Below are 18,447 nucleotides of genomic sequence, written 5' to 3' on the forward strand. Positions count from 1 at the left end.
CTAGTTGTCTGCCTCTCTCTGCTCATAAGTGACTTGCAAGTTTTCTGTCTTTCACACTCCATTGACAAACTCAGGAAGGTGTAAAAATATGTGGGCAGAAGTGTGAAGATCTGCAGATAACACAATAAAAAGCATTTGATTGCTCTCAAAGTCAGGTTAGTCTCCTCTGAACAAGACAAATCAAAATAATATAAGAAGTAATCCCAACATTTCAGGAAGAACTGTGTAATGACCCAGGTAGCAAATTATATAATGTTTTTCCCCAAATGTTCTATTTTGGAATGTTTTTTTTTGTGTGTGCAAGTAGTACTTTGATTGACAGAATGTTCCTGAAAAGGTTTTCTCTGTTGTTTATTTTAACATATAATTATATTTCTGATTGTTGATTTGTAGTGTTCCAAATTTGGTTCCATCAGGGATTAATTGGCATTTCCAGCCCATTCTTAAGAATATGACAAATCTTAACGCATGTCAGCAAGGGACAGAAAAGAGAACCAAACACAAACACTGACTGTCTGCTTACAAGAAACAGGGGGACAACTATTGTACCAACATCCTTTTAAAAAAGAAAAAAAAAAAGAAAGAAAAAGATTTATAAGACTGTCATCTGCATAAAACTTAAAGGACACAAAAGACTATGATGACTCATCCCAGATGACTTTCTTCTGCAGAATACAAATGATTATTTTTAGAAAAATATTTCAGCTCTGTAGGTCCATACAATGAAAGTGAATTGGTGCCAAGATTTTGAAGTTCCAAAAATCATATAAAGGCATCATAAAAGTAATCTATTCAGCTCCAGTGTTTTAATTTATATATTTAGAAGTGAAATGACAAGTGTGGGAGAGAAACAGGTAAATATTTAAGTCCTTTTTTGCTTGAAATTCTTCTCCCTGTCCAGTAGGGGGCGATATGCATGAAGAATGTGAATCGTCAAAAACACAAGTTGAAGAATGTAAAAGTGATCTGTTTCTCACTCAAACCTACCATAGATATCGATTTAACCACTGGAGTCTAATGGATTACTTTTATGCTGACTTTTTGGAGCTTCAAAATGTTGGCACCCATTCACTTGCATTGTATGGACCAAAAAAGCTGAAATACTCTTCTAAAACTCTTCATTTGAGTTCAGAAGAAGAAAAAAAGTCATACAAATCTGGGATGGGATGAGTAAATTATGAGAAAATTAAAATTTCTGGGTGAACTATTTCTTTAAAGTCAGTTACTGTAATCAGATTTCAAGAGTTTAAAATGTAATGTGTTACACTAATTGACTCCTTCAATTGCAATGATTAACAAGTGATTACCATAGCAACGCTGCAGCGCCTCGCGCCTGTGAAACATTAATGCCACCAGATTAACAAGTTTTATGTTCACTGTTTTTGAGCAAAGAGATTTTCCACCAGATATGTATTATCATCCAACAATGTTTAGTTAGCTGGCGTCGACAGAATTGCCTAGTTTTGTTTATGTATGTCAAAGCTGCTGTTGTTAAAGAGTGTGCATGCTCTGGACAGTAATGTACAGCTTTCCCCAAGACCGCAGGGCTGGTGAGAGAAACTACAGTGACAAAATCACAGCTGAGGGATGGGTTTTGTCTGTCTTCCATTTTCTCATGTCTCATGACACACTTTTGAGCTTTTCTCACAAAGATCAGTTGTTTGATAATCTTTGATAATCTGGTACAGCCTAGATCCCAATCCTCTGCCTTGTAATTTTGTTTTATCCTTGGTTCCCATGCCTTGAAAGAAGAATCAATCTCATAAAGTGCTCAGATTCATACACATACTCATTTGTTATGGCCACTTTTGGCCCTTTGGACAAATAAACCCCCTTAAAGAACCCTTTTCACACTCTCACTACTAAACATTATTTTTTCTTAACCAAAACATTTCCATGACATATCAATTATCTGTTGTGTTTAATTGTTCATTGTGATGGAATTGTATTATTTTTTTTATAATGGATTTTCATATTTTAAGATTAAAAAGTCTTGGTTTGGTACATGGGTAAAACAATAAAATATGCACAACCCCAATTCCGAAAAAGTTGGGATAGTATAAAAAATAAAATAAAACAAAATACGAATGCTAATAAAAACAAAAATTAGTTATTTGTTAATTATATCCCTTGTGCTCTATTGAAAGCACTACATTACACATTATATGATGTTTTACCTTGTGAATTTCATTGTTTTTTAAATGTACAGTAATTTCAAATCAGATGATTGCAACATGCTCCAAATATGTTGAGTAAGTCAGTGTTTACCACTGTGAAACATCACCATTTCTAATAATAACACTTATTAAGCATTCGAAGACACAAGTTTGTTAAGTTTAGAAAGTGGAATTTCCCCCCATTCATCCATTATGTAGGTCTTCAATCACACAGGTTTTCATTGCCGTATTGTGCGCTTCATAATGAACCACACATTCTCAATTGGAGATGGTCAGGACTGCTGGCAGGCCAATCTAGCACCCACACTCTCTGCTTACACAGCCATATGTGGTTTGAAGTTGTCCCGCTAGAAAATGCAGGGACGTCCCTGGAAAAGACAGTGCTGGATGGCAGTTTATGTTGCTCCACAATTTGTACATGTACATTCATGGTGTTCTCACAGATGTGCGAGTTACTCATGCCATGGGCACTGACACACACCTGTCCCATACAGACACTGGCTTTTGGACTCTTCAGACCAAGAAACACAGTTCCACTGTATTACTTTCCATCTATGATGAGACTGAGCCCAGAGAAATCGGCAGCACTTCTGGACAGTGTTGATGTATGGCTTCTGCTTTGCACAGTATTTTTTTTGTAATTTAGTGTTTTTATTTATTTTGACAAAGTTTACAAAACATTTTGCAATATAAGAAAGAAAACTTATATGACTAGTTCTCTTCCAATCTCCCCCCCTTCCCCCCTTCCTGCTTTGCACAGTAAAGTCTAAACTTGCATCTGTGGATGAAGCGGCGAGTGGTGTTGACTAAAAAAGATTTACTAAAGATTACCCAACCCCATGTTCATGATATCTTTATTTAAAACAGTGATGTCTGAGGGATCAGAGAGCCCATCTAGCCCTTGTACTCACTGAGATTTGACCAAATGAACTAGATTGTGCACTGTAGATGGTGAAATGCCCAAAATACTTCCAGTTTGTCTTTGGCGAACATTGTTCTCAAAGTGCTGGATTATTTGCTGAAGCATCTGTTGGTAAATTGACAAGTCTTGAACAAATCTTGCTCTTGATGGACTAGGCTGTTTTTGAGGCTCCTTATACAGTATACAGTACAATGACACAATTGCCTCACCTGTTTAACATCTCTTGTTTAACATTGCCTTATTTCAACTCGTAAAATTGTTATTAGTCTTAAATTGCTCCCTTTTTTGGAGAATTTTGCAATCATCTGACATTTGAAATTACTGTACATTTTTTAAAAACAGTGAAATTCACAAGGTAAATCATCATATAATGTGTAGTAGTAGTGCTTTCAATATAGTAAAGGGTGAATATAATTTATAGGGCTGTTGATTTAACGCGTTAATTCAGTGCAATTTAATTTGACTTAAAAATAACATGTTAAAAAATGTACGCAATTAATTGCAATGCCCGTACTGATATGGAAGATTCCTGAGAAATGCAAGCTTGTAGTACCACCTGTTTACAGACGAGAGGGCAGTAAGTGAAACTTCAGCTGTGTGGCAATGCACAGTTTATACAGTGAAGAAAAACACCCATGAGCAGCAGAAAAACTCAGACATGCATTACGTTCTTGCATTCATAACACTTGATGGAGCATATATATATATATATATATATATATATATATATATATATATATATATATATATATATATATTTTTTTTATTTGTTTTAATATTTAAAGATAACTATGTATAATTATTTCATCATTATATATTGAATTATTGTTATATGAGGGGCTTTCTCAGCAAATATTTGTATATGCGGTTAAATGCGATTAATTAATCGGGACACCATGTAATTAATTCGATTAAAACATTTTATCGATTGACAGCCCTAATAATTTACAAATCACTCTATTTTTATCAGCATTTTTCATACTGTCCCAACTTTTTTGGAATTGGGTTTGTCCATAAAAGACATTTTATAGTGTAAAAATGTTATGTGACCTTCATATAACAAAAATAAAAGAGTTGAAATCTGCTAGTTAAAAAAAAAAATCAACCACTCTGACATAAAAGTGCCTGTAGTTGACACACATGCATAGACATGCATTGTGTTTCTGCGCAATTAAGGATAGTTGGAATCATGCAAAAGCTTGATGTGCTGATGCTTTTCAATATCCCCAGGCTCTCTGCGTAATTATTTAGCAAAGCTCACATAATGAGAGAGCAAGTACACTATGCTTCGACAGGCATTGTCCATATAAATATCCTCCCTTGGAAACCACAAGCTGCTCACCACTGTTGCTTGGTGCTGTAACCCCAAAGTTACCATCTGCGCCTCTGCATAACCAACAAGACAAACCAATGATTGGCAGATTAATGCGTTACCAACTACGCCACAAGAGCTTACCTAATAGAACACAACGGTAACAAATCCACCTTTCAAAACAGACCATGAGCTCTGATGTTGTTAAGCGATGATAAATGCTTAGAAGACACAAAAGAGCTATACTACCCACAACCCTAAAGAGATATCCACCAATTAGAGAAGTCACTGTTAACATGAAAATAAAAATCATGGCAAATCAGCAGCGACCATCCACTCCCACGAAGCATGGCAAATTATGTTATTGAGTTCTCTCCCTTCACTCTCATGTATATAGTACATTCATATTTTGCAATAAATCCATTACTGGGGTGCAGGTATGCACACATTTTATACTGCTCCCACATCAGGAATGTGGCGTTTCGTAACATGCACATTCCACTGACGGTTTGTCTGTGAAGTCACCAATGCGATATCCCGCAAAGATTCAGAAAACATAAGGACCTGAAATTGTGATGTCCAGACTTTTTCCAAACATGCTCTATAAACCTTAAAAGGACCTAGTACAGACCCTTGCCCTTCGCCAACACAAGGAATATAGAAAGGTAATGAGGGGATGTGTGCTAACTTGGTAGAGGCTGAATTCAACACAGATTTTGAATAAACCTTCAATAGACTGAGGATAGTATTGGTGATCATACAGCCTACTGTACCTTGGTCTCTACAAACTTTTCTAAGATTTGGAATTTGGGTTGACTGTTTCAGGAAGCCCTGTGTATATATAGAGAAACACAGTAAACTGCAGGAAAAAATTTAAAAATAAGAATAATTGTGGTATTTTTGTCTTATTGTCAGGAAGAGATATCTAAACATCCTTAAAACAAGAAAAACAAAAAGTACTTGAGGTGGAATGGCATAAGGTATTAAGTTGTGTTTTCAAAGAAATAAAACAAAATTTGGTGAGGCTTAAAACAAGACAAAACAATTTGCTTAGTATGGGGTAAGAAAAATAAACTTGCTTTCCTTTTTAATTCAAGTTCTTTCTTTTTTTTACCCTGTTGGCAAGTAGTTTTTTTTTCTTGATATAAGCCTAAATGAAACTATATATTGTTAGATTGTGTCATGATTTTACACACTCGGTCCCTTATCAAGCTAATCAAGCCTCCGAGAGGGATAAAGGCCAACTGCGGACGGTGGTGCGACAGAGAGAGAGCGTTTACAGGCTGCTGTCCATCCTATATGTGTGTTTGTGTCTTTTGGTTTCAGTTTTACATTAAAATATTATTTTTATAACGTCCTTTCCCTATACCCCTTTACATTGACTAATCAACTAGAGTGAAATAGTATATTCAACAAGAAAAATGTAGGATGGGACTTAATTTTATCCATCAGGAATCGATTGACTCATTATATCCAGGTAGTAAATACCAGAATGGATGATTGGAAGGAAGGGATTGAATCTGTTGGGGTTTGTTTCAGAGATACAGGTTTTAATTAAAGTGAAGCAATGAATCGTGCATAATAAGAATTTGCATTAAAGCAAAAAGTGTCAGTTTTGATTTTATGCTGTCTACGATGTCGCAGCATTTTGTAAATCTCCTTCAAAGTACCCAGTTTTCCACCTAAAAAGGTATTTGACGGTGTGCATTACAGTTTGTGCACCCATAACCTACCACTTCTTTTTTCATTTGACCACTGGGGAGTTATGTCTTATATTAATATAGCCATTCACAGTAGAGACACCTGTTCAGACTAGCATTGAAAATAGGCCAGTGCCTCAGAACTTTCCCTTTTGTTGGCAGTCAATCTTTTACACCTCTGGCTTTAGTATTTATCATTTAGATAAATATGGAGCAGGAAGCAACATTATTAAAGTATGGAAAACATTTCTAAATTATTTAGTGCAGCAGGCATGTAAAAGAGTGATTAATAACTTATGAACCAAGTGTCATGCTGCACAGAAGCAAATTGCAGGAATAGAGCTGGACTGGGGGTGTATACGTTAGCTAAAATTGGCATGGCTTTCAGTAATTGAAGTAAACAGATATTTCTTTTTTGTCACATTTATACACATTTTTGTCAGTGTTTGTCAGTGCCATTTCCTTGTCCATTAGGTGCTAAAACAATTGTAAAAAAAAAAATGCAGACAGCATGAGCAAATAAATGCTGCTATCTGTTGGCACAATTCATACTTGGTGAATTCCTCTTTTATTTGGTTATGGCAAACGGCAAAGCTCCACACATGGGAAAATAATGTCTCAAAGCTGGACACATCTGTTGGTTTCTCCCTATGGCCATGCTGCAGGGCTTTAGCCTCCCACCAGTCTATAGGACCAGAATTACAACCCATGCATTATACTGCCATTTACTTGTAGTTGCACATAGAACTAGTTTTCCAAATGGTCTCTGACAGGAGATTGACCTTAGTTTGTGAACTGTGGTGCAGACGTTGATTCGAAAAAAAAACTTCTCATGGGCTGCCTGAAAAAAATGCTTACCCACACACTTGCAATAAATGTTTTTATCCCACTTGTTGAAGCCAAGAGGGACATTTCTGTCACCGAGTGGAGGCCGCCTCTTTTGTTTTCCCAGGCTGCCTTTGTTTAGGTTAGGGGTGAGGCCTGTTCATTTTTTGGTGCCTTCCACATTCCTCTGTCAAGAGGCAAGGGTTAACGCTTCTACAATTCACTCTGTATGAGCAGGACCATTTTGTGTCTAACTAACATTTTGGAAACCTAAGGATTTGTGGATTTAAGATTTCAATTCAATGCACATATTCATTGACCATCAAATTGATACTTCAGCTTTACTCTAGAATCTAGTGAGCAGCCTACCTAGGGAACATTTTTGGCATCACAGGGGTGCTCCTGATGTCGAGGTTGTTCCAAAATGTAGGCAACAACATTATGCTGCCTTCTAAGTCAGCTCTGCATGTATGCTTCATCGTGAAGACAATCCCAGAATATAATGCAACGAGTTTGTGTGTTATGTATTTTTATACATAAAAGAGTATTGTGTTGTTCGTGGGGCATGTAGAGTTGCTGTCTATGAAGAGTGTTTCAAATTGCTCAGTTATAGGCTTACATGATGGTTAGGATGCTGCTTTATGGGCCCATAACAGTAAAATTATGAGTCTGTTCTAGGGGTGTAACGGTTTAAATTTCTCACGGTTCGGTTTGTATCACGATTTTAGGGTCATGGTTTCAGTACAGTTCGATATTTGTTATGTTCAGGGAAAACATTATTACTGCCAAATCCAAAGTAAAAATATTCTATTTGGTAACAGACACTGCAAGAGATTTGCTCTCACTACAAATCACCATGATTTTACGACAGTAACCATAGTTTAAACATTGTATTTGTAGTAAAATCATTGTAACCTCAAAATGAACATGGTTACTGTCCTGGTTACAATACTATAGTCAAATCAAGGTTACTATATGGAAACTACAGTATTACTATTGTAAAATAATGGTTAATTGTACAACCCCAATTAGCATTTTTTTCAAACGGAATAAAAACAAAAAGGAGTGGATGTCGTAAAGTGACTCGAGTATTTTAATCATATGCGGAAATCCCACGTCTTCATTAATGGAGTAAGGGCAACATAACTTTAGCTATGAACACTCCAAGCACTTTAGTTCTTGTTTCATGTCTATCGAAACTAGCACAGAGTGCCTGTTTAAAGACGGAAGGGAGTGCATCTGTGTGCAGTTTCGGGCTCACCTGCGGCTCTGTGGGCACCACGCCATCTATCCTCGGGTGATGTCAGTGTAAATAGCTAATCAAATATCGATATATTACCAGTATACGCCACTCGCGTCGAGCAATGTCTGCAAACAGTGCCTGTTTTGTAAATGTTTTTTGACCATCGCTGTTATAATTGACTGCATAAAATGTTCACTGGAGACTTAAATAAGGGGCTTCTCTCTTGCGGCTAGTTTTCTCTGATTACAATTTTGCCAACTGAAGCATAAAGGACAGTGATGTCATGAACTGATTTAGCATACTAACAGTTAATAGGACAGCTTCTCTCTGTTGAAAGTTGACCCACATGAAACACAAGCAGAGTGTGTTCATCGACAGAGCCGTACATACATTAGCAGAGGTTACAACTATGCATGTCTCTTTGGTGCTATGATCCAGATGTGATCCAGATGTGTTATTAAACTAGAGATGAACCATGCAGCAAATTCTTACCTTAATTTAATTGTTTTACTTAGAACCGTTACACCCACAGTCTGTTCCAAATCTTGGTGAGCTGCCTCACTGTCTCCTGCCTACATAGGCAGCTGTCTTCTATGGCAGGTTTCTAACTGAAATGATGCCTCATAAGAGAGCAATTTGGAACATTCTACATAGACAGCAACTCCACAGGTCATTTAAAGGGCATGTTCAGGACTTGCCCACCGATGTCTGATGGTTATTGGCATGCGGACAGAGAGAATGGGGATATAGGTCACCGAAAAGTGAAAATTCAGTCATAATTTAACCTCCCTTTTCATTTGTACCACCTATGATGTTGAATACAATAGGTGAATTTCTTCTTGGTCCACTCTTTTACAATTAATTTTAAATGAATGGGAATTGCTCTTAAAAACAAAGAGTTGCCACAATATTGCCACAAATTCACCCCATTAATGTTTCACATGCAAATGAGCTTTGCAGCAATCTCTTTGTTCTCATTGTTGCCCAAGGTTTGCTGCAGGTTCAAGACTACCGGTCAAACTTATGGCAAACATTAGCAACAAATTGCTAGCTCATTTGCAGATTAAATGATGAGTGCCAGATTTGCGGAACGTTTGCAGCGATTTTAGGGCAACTTGTGGTCCAAAATGACAAAAAGCACCTTAAAGGTCAAAATCAAGTTTAATTCAAATTAAAACAAATTGTTCAGAGTAATATTGCTTTCATTCAATACCTCATAAAACTAAAAATGGGCTTTAATAAAAAAGTCCTTGTCTGTTTGCTAGGAGGTCATCATGCTAGTGTACTCCTACTGTACATGTTGGCAAAATACAAAAAAAAAGTATTTAAAAAATTACAGATTATATACAGTTAAAATTAACAGTCTATCTCTTCCAGGAAATTTAGATGACTCTTCTCATTTGCAGGGGCATATACAATTTATTTATATTTTGTTAAAAAAAAGCCCTCTAGAATGAGAATGTCCCTCCCCTTAAGGGACTGTTAACACCATGGGCGCCTGCAGGAGTTCATCTGAGGGTACACACAGAAATCTGCCTAAAATACAACCCTATTGACCTGTTTCACATGACGTCACTGTATGTCTGTGCCGCCATGTTTGTGACCAATATTCCATATACCTTCATTGTGCTGAGCTGTGAGATGTGACAAAAATCTTCTTCAGGAGTTAAAAGCAGCTCCTACATTCATACAGACAGGATAATCTAAGACGTTTTTGAATACTGTGAATGAATCAGACCAGAAAACAACACAAAAACATTTGTAACTTCTGAATGAGAGATGTTTACGGTGATGTACCGATGCTCGTTTGTGTACTCACCGGTCACACATCAAATTGGCCAGCATACAGAAATAAATCGTGGATAAAGTATTGTGACAGGGCAGAGGGCGGGGCCTGGTTGTGATGCTACACACCCGGTCCCTAATCAGGCTAATCAAGGCTCAGAGAGGGATAAGCAATGCGAGAGAGAGAGAGATTTACGGGCAGCTGTCAGACACTTTTGTGTGTTTGTCTTTTTGTTTCAGTTTTATATTAAAATATTATATATATTCTCAAGCCGGTTTTCGACTCCTCCTTTCCATTAATTCCTTTACACTGGTGCCGAAATCCGGGAAGGAGGAGATATGCACCGTAGAAGAGTCCTCGCCACTACCATCCACTCCAACGGAGCAGCTGCGGCCATCCGCCGGAGGATGAAGGAGCCCGACCGCCTGGGGAGGAGGGGCTCCCAATCAACCGCCTAGAGCGGTTACCGCTGCCAGGGGTGGGGGAGACCCCTACCATCCACCAAAAACGCGACGGGGCGTTACGTCCACCAGGGGCCGGAGGTCTGCCTCAGATCCATCTGGGGAGGCACGGCTGTCATCCATTAGAGCAGTGGTTCTCAACCGGGGGGGCGCGGACACTCTCCCGGGGGGGCGCGAGTAGGCTACGATGGAAGGGGAAAAAAAACTGGGAAAAAAAAAATTTTGGGCACACTTTTTTTTTTATCACTAAACTACTGTCATAAAAAGTTAGAGTTTTGTATATACATAACTCCTGAATAAAAATTAAAATGTGTTTGGACTGATTTAAAAAAAAAAGTTTTGAACAAATTTGATTGGTTTGTCGGTAGTGAGCGCAAATGCAGGTGATAAGCGGTTTCATTAAGCGAGTCATTGAGTCGTTCATTCAAACGATTCGTTCAAACGGCCAATTCATCAAGAATGAGACAGATGTTTGTGAATGGGTCATTGAATCTTTGACTCAACTGATTCGTTCACAACACTGAATCATTCAAAACACGATTGAGTATTGCTGTGAGATTCGCTATGGCTATGCTGTGATCTTTGTTTGGATTCATCGGATCTATTTTCGCTGCTAAAATAGACCAAAACAGTCATTATTTAGTCTAAAATGTAAGTGACTTAATATTATTAACTTGTTTGTTGAACTGTCATATGAAATCAGTGTCACATTTTCAATCGTGAGGTGATGGTAAATTAAGTGATGGTCAATTGTCAGCTCTCTTGGTCGTCAGGTCATGTGATGTATGTTGCTGAACTGTATTCAAATGTTATAAATATAAAAACACCACATTTTGAAATTTAACTGCAGTATGTCAATTTAGTTTATTTGTGTGTGCTGCGCTCATAGACTTTAGAAAACGGCGCTCATATGTTTGATTTCAACCTGTCTTTGCAAGGCCGCGAAACTCATATTTTGCTCCTTGCAGACAAAGTGCACGCCTTCACACAAAAACCAGACCTCTGGCATGGCCGCATCAGTCGAGGGAACTGCGACATGTTCCCCAGCCTTGCAGACTTTATCACTGATGCAGGCACGTCACGCGATTTCTCCTCCCTATTTCAATCAGCGTCTGAGCACCTGTCAGCAATGAGAAAACAATTTGCGACGTACTTTAAAGAGGATTATCGTTCTTTTGTGTGGGTTCGAGATCCGTTTGTGTGCACAGCAAACGAGCTATCAATTGATATGCAGGAACAGCTTATTGAGCTGAAGAGTGACAGTAGACTGAAGGAACTCTTTAGCTCCTGCCCTCTTTCGTCATTCTGGGCAGCATTGATGCAGGAATACCCTGAACTCTGTGACGTCGCCTTGTAGATTCTCCTTCCTTTCACATCGACATATTTGTGTGAGGCAGGATTCTCAAAATTTGAGGCTATGTTTATCAAACATTGAGCCAAGAATTGAGGATCTTTGCAAAGCAGGCTCAGGTCTCACATTAACATCACCTACCAGCAAGCTTCTGTAAAAAATGCAGATGATGCCTACTATTAGGCCTAGTAATAATAACAATAATAAAGCATAAATTAATATCAGAGGTCTGGTGCCAATTCCCAATTACAGCAATAGCCTAGTAATGATAATAGGCCTACTGATGATGATGATAATTATAATAATAATAATAATAATAATAATAACAACAATAAAGCATGTAACCTCATATAATTATATAGCAATAGCCTAGTAATGATGATAGGCCTACTACTACTCATAATAATAATAATAATAATGCCTGCAAGCTCACATTAGAAGTCTGGTGCTACTGCCAATAATAATAATAATAATAATAATAATAATAATAATAATAATAACAACAATAAAGCATGTAACCTCATATAATTATATAGCAATAGCCTAGTAATGATGATAGGCCTACTATTACTCATAATAATAATAATAATAACTAGAAAAAGTTCGTCGAGACAAACTTTAAGTTGGCTTGTGAAAGTTTGGACCAGAAAGCTTGAAGTTTAAAGTAGTTTGAAGTTTAAAGTAGTTTGAAGTTTAAAGTAGTTTAAAGTTTAAAGTAGTTTGAAGTTTAAAGTAGTTTGAAGTTTAAATTAGTTTATAGTTTAAATTAGTTTGAAGTTTAAAGTAGTTTGAAGTTTAAAGTAGTTTGAAGTTTAAAGTAGTTTGAAGTTTAAAGTAGTTTATAGTTTAAATTAGTTTAAAAGTAGATAGATAGATAGATAGATAGATAGATAAGTGTCATAGATAGATGAGTTTATTAATTTCACTGAGTTTTTTTCATAGAGTTTTTGAGTTTAGAGTTTATAAGTGTATGAATTCATGAGTTTATAAGTATACGAGTTTATAAGTTTGAGTTTATAAGTTTAAATATAAGTCTAAAAGTTCAGAGTTTATTAATTTAAGAGTTTGTAAGTGTATCAGTTCATGAGTTTAATGAAAGTTTATGTTTAAATGAAGTACATTTAGTAGTTTGAAGTTAAAATTAGTTTAAAGTTTAAATTAGTTTGAAGTGTAAAGTACATTTTATTTTACTTTAATTTTAATTTAAAAATAAATTATTACGAGTTTAATAGTTAAAGTGTCATAGATGAGTATTTTGGGTGGTTGCTATGGTGTTGCTAGGGTGTTCTAAGGTATTTTGGGTGGTTGCTAGGGTGTTCTGGGTGGTTGCTAGGGTGTTGTAAGGTATTTTGGGTGGTTGCTAGGGTGTTCTGGGTGGTTGTTTGTCAGTTGCTAGGGTGTTCTGAGTGGTTGCTATGTGCACACACACACACACACACACACACACACACTAATGCACATAAACACACACACACACACACACACTAACTCGCTCACACACTTACACACTCACACACACATACATGCTCACTAACTGTCACACACACACACACACACACTAACTTACACACTCAGTGTGTGAGTTTAGAGTTTATAAGTTTGTTCATTTGAGTTTAAGAGTTCATAAGTGTATGAATTTATGAGTTTATTAGTGTACAAGTTTGAGTTTAGAAACAAGAGGATTTTAACAAAATTAGTTTGAAGTTTAAATTAGTTTGAAGTTTGAATTTAGTTTAAAGTAGATAGATAGATAGATAGATAGATAAGTGTCATAGATAGATGAGTTTATTAGTTTAAATGAGTCTCAATGGCTCATATAGTATATAGAATGGCAGTTTGATTTAGTCTCTGGTTTCAAGGGATTTAGATTTGAATTTTTGGCAGTTGAGGAGTTTGAAAATCTGAATTTTCCGCAATGTTAAGTCAATGGTAGTTTTTTCCGAGTTTGATCGTCATTTTTAGGAAAACCATAAGTCCGATCAGTTAGAAAAGATATTGCATACCGAGTCAGAACAGTTTGAGTGTCTGAGCCGAGTTTGGAGTATGTGGAGTTAAAGCTCTAGGAGGAGTTTGAGTTGTAAATTTTTGACAGAATAATAATAATAATAATAATAATAAGTTTAAATAGGATTTCAGTAAGTTGGCTCTCACAAGCCAACTTAATTATGCCTGCAAGCTCACATTAGAAGTCTGGTGCTACTGCCAATAATAATAATAATAATAATAATAATAATAATAATAATAACAACAATAAAGCATGTAACCTCATATAATTATATAGCAATAGCCTAGTAATGATGATAGGCCTACTACTACTCATAATAATAATAATAATAATAATGCCTGCAAGCTCACATTAGAAGTCTGGTGCTACTGCCAATAATAATAATAATAATAATAATAATAATAATAATAATAATAATAATAATAACAACAATAAAGCATGTAACCTCATATAATTATATAGCAATAGCCTAGTAATGATGATAGGCCTACTACTACTCATAATAATAATAATGCCTGCAAGCTCACATTAGAAGTCTGGTGCTACTGCCAATTATAATAATAATAATAATAATAACAACAATAAAGCATGGGGCGGGGCGGGGGGCACTGGGGCCCCAACTGCAATGAACCAGCTTTGGGGGGGCCCAGCTTGCAAAAGGTTGAGAACCCCTGCATTAGAGGGTGGAGGAGTGGCCGAGGACCAAGCTACGGTGTATCGGAGAACCGCCAATTTTTTTTTTTATCTCTCTCTCTCTCTCTCCCTCCCACTGCCGCTCAGTGTTGGTCTTTCCCTCTCTTTTTTAAAATGTTTTTGTTTATTTGGTACAATAGAATTATGCCACTTTCTTTTTTGTTGCCCTCCCCTTGTCCCCTCCCTCATCCAGGTAGACGGCCAAAAGACGGCCTTTTGTTTCAGTTGATTGTAGGTAAATGTCCCCTGTATTGTTCTCTGTGTTCGTAAATATCTTGATACTGTTTTACTGTGTGAGAAACTGCTCCAAATGATTCAGTGAGAGAGAGCTCTGAACGAATTTTACTGAATCACGAATCGATTCAGACCATTTTGCAAGCCCGTTTGGCCAATTCACTGAAAAGAACTGACTCAAAAGAATTATTCATTCGCCAACAGAAATACAGAACACACTTCATGATTGATTAAATATTCTGAGAGTAAATATTTCTCAGGTCAGTTGGAGCACTCATGGTGCGCACTGTGTGTTCGGTCGTACAGCTGCAGGGGCCACTGGTTGACACGGAATGCATTTTTCAATTGTTTCTCTGTGTAAAAAAATGTGAACATTGTGCCGCATCTCTTCGTTTTTTCCTCATCTCGCACAGGAGTTTTAAGTTTTAGATGCCATGTCGGGTTAAAAAGAACGTCAACTTTTAAAAACATTTCTCGAGATACCTGCGCTCTGTTGTATTCATTACACTGTGTCCAGCGAAATATCGTGTTTGGTCTTATCGGCCCATAAAACCACCTACTTCTGACTAGCAAGTAGCAAATCAGTTTTCATGGCTTCAACTGAAGTGTATTGGCTTGGATAATGTCAGGCTGCATCCCTGCAGCAGGGGTGGAGATGCCATCCCAATAAATCACTTCTTACTGCATAATGATTAGAGACAGTACTAATTCTCTCTCCTCACACACACACACCAAAACACTCCACAACACTCTCAGCAAATATCCCTGCTTTCTCAGCACCACATGCATGTAATGATGAACTGATGAGGAAAAATAAATCAGAACCACAGAATGGCTGACAGGGAAAGCCATCCCATCTAAATTGGTTGTGTTTGGCCACGTGTTAGTGGGAGACATTTTACATTACATATTGCATTATACAAATGGCCCAGTGAAGGATTTGCCAAACTGATTCAAAACGAGAACTCGTGAGCTGGTGAATCTGTTTTAAAAGTACCAGCTCATAAGAGTAATTCTGTAACGTATGACCTTGTCCTGTTTTACTGTTTCCCTTTTGTCTTCCATTTTGATACTTTCGTCACTCCATAGTTTTCACTTTTGAACCTTCTGTACCTCCATAGTCTTGTTAGCCATTGTGTTCATTGTTCATTGTTCTCACCTGTCCTCGTTAGTTTCCCATTGGTTTCTGTTCATCACCTCATCATGTCATTTTGAGTTCTGGTTGTTAATTGGTCCTGTCTTGTATTTATACCCTGCCGGTTTGTTCAGTCCCTGTCGATCGTTGAATGTTAGTAATGTTTTGTTGTTATGAATGTTAGTTTATGTTGTAAGCCTGCTCTGTGTTTCCTGCCCTTGTGCTCTGTTCATGTTTATTTCCCCATCGCGGGTGTTCCTTTGTGTTTGTTTAATTAATAAATATACTGCGTTTGGATCCTCAACCTTGTCTCCCTCGTTGTCCCTGCTAATTCGTAACAAATTTAGTTATGAATCAGACTTAATCAGTCACCATGTGTTTTGTTGAGCCAGCGAACGCAATAGGAAGGCACGCTGTTTTGGTTTTATTTCACTACATTCAATTCAGACACCAATCTCATAACTTGGGTCAAATATAATTTCTTTAGTGACATTAGTAGATCAGTGGTGGAGCAAAGGAAAATTGGAGCAGGAAAATAGAAAGGTGCTGTTTTCATATCTAACACGGGTTAAAAGATACAAAAAATGTTTTGCCCAACAGACACAGTGGCTGTGAATGCCACATTGATTGTTACCAGCTCCTTTGGTTGTTTATAAAGTTATATAAACAAGGCTGTAGATTTAGCTTGGGCATTGGTTGTACCTGCTTTAGATAAAAGGCCATTTGAATGGAAACAGGCAGAAGCATTTTCACTTTGTTGATAACAAAATAGCACGAAAGGTGGATGGAAACTAGGCTATTGCCTTGCCGCGCAGCTCGTTTAGGGCGTGATCCATTCAGTGATTACGTTCGTCATCTTTAAGCGTGAATATCATGATTGTTCTCCCTTCAAGATACCCTTCGGAGTGCGATTTATTCCATTCAAATGCAGGGGTTATAATGTAACGGCGAACTCCTTCGCTGATCATTGAATTCAATCGGTTCCTCTTATTCCTTCCAAAACATCACTTCTGCACCTCACAAGGCTACGATGCCAGCGGCTTGCTGTTTGGGGGGCATTCAAGCTCAGGTCAAGTCTCAAGCCTCGAGCCCTCCGCCAGGGACAGCAAGCCATGAACCAGAGTTTATTCTCAGAGATACTTACCAATGGCTTGGGCAAGTGCAATGACCACGTCCTGGCAAGATGTCTCCTCTGATAAGCCACAAACCACTCGTACCACTCCATCCACCCACACCTTTAGCTCCATCAGAGACACAGAAACAAAAGGAGAGCTCACATCAGCAGTGCATGGTAACGTCTGGATTCTGAAATGAATAGTGTTTATGCTATTCTCACTGCAGGATTACATTAACTTGCAAACTACTGAAATGGAGCTTTATTCACAAAGTTCATAAGGAGCAAGTTCATTTAATCAGACCAATCACACAGCCATAGTAAGAGTATATAAACAGCTGATTATCTATGTTGCATTGAGAGTTTATGGCATCCCATTCTCCTCCTATCTATTCCATCAATACTAATCCAGTCCGGGAGGGCATTCGAGCTCAGGTCAAGTCTCGAGCCCTCTACCAGGGACAACAAGCCACATGTGTTTATCCTAACTGCAGGATTACAATAACTTGTGAACTACTGAATAAATGTCAGCATTAGTTTGCATAGTAACTAGTTTCATTTGCTAACCTGCAAACTCATCAATGTCATTTTGTTCATTCTTAACTTTGGAATGCTACCTGCACCGCATCAACGCGTCCTTTAGTATTAAGTACAGTAAATGTCATGTCACCCCCTTGTGGTCTCCCAGACCTATTACACCAGACTACATTAAATTGAATGCCAACTGACAGCACACAAATTAGGTTCCTAATTTAAATTTTGGCTAATGTTAATATATATATCGAGAAAACAACGTGCTGATTAATAATCTATGTATTGATATTTCTGCTAGAAAGCAATGAACATTTTTATGCTGATAAGGTGCAAACACAAAGCAAATTTATTATAAACTTGGTATTTGTGGCCTTACTAATCAATTTCAGGGTAGCTGATAATCATTTATTTAGACTGGCTCAAATACTGGGAATTTCAAAAGATCTAATTTGTAAACTTGCATTCAACACTTCTGTTACACAAAGAATAGCTTTGTTGAGAGTTCAAAAAGTTCTTGTCACAGAGTCTTTAAAACACTGCTCTCTCGCTTTTATACTGTTTAATTCCTCTCTAAACTTGTCTTTAAATGGCCCGGACATAGTGCATTTATCATTTGGTACTAGGCACTGGCTGCTGTTAAGTGGTCTGCTATGTAGCTTAGCGCTGCTATTGAATGTTTTCATAAGTTAATGTGGTAGACGTTACCCAATCATTTCTTTACAAAGGGCATAATTTGTAGCAGTTAAAGTGCACAGAGCCAACATTCATTATGTCCTAGTCTTATTAAAGGAATAATTCACTCACAAATGTAAATTCTGTCATCATTTACTCACCATCATGTTGTTCCGAACAAATATGCCTTTTTCTTCTTCTATGGAATTCAAATGGAGATGTTAGGCTGAAAAAGTCATACAGGTTTGTAACATGAAGGCAAATAAATTATTAAATTTTTTGG

The 18,447-nt window shown here is 37.3% G+C and overlaps 1 protein-coding gene across 3 annotated transcripts in view; it reads left to right on the forward strand.

Annotated features, from left to right (window-relative positions):
• Nucleotides 1-18,447, forward strand: part of LOC127640672 (ras association domain-containing protein 7-like) — a 36,190-nt gene that overhangs the window by 5,338 nt on the left and 12,405 nt on the right. The window lies entirely within an intron of this gene.

Source organism: Xyrauchen texanus, chromosome 49, assembly GCF_025860055.1.
Source record: "Xyrauchen texanus isolate HMW12.3.18 chromosome 49, RBS_HiC_50CHRs, whole genome shotgun sequence".
NCBI lineage: Eukaryota > Metazoa > Chordata > Actinopteri > Cypriniformes > Catostomidae > Xyrauchen > Xyrauchen texanus.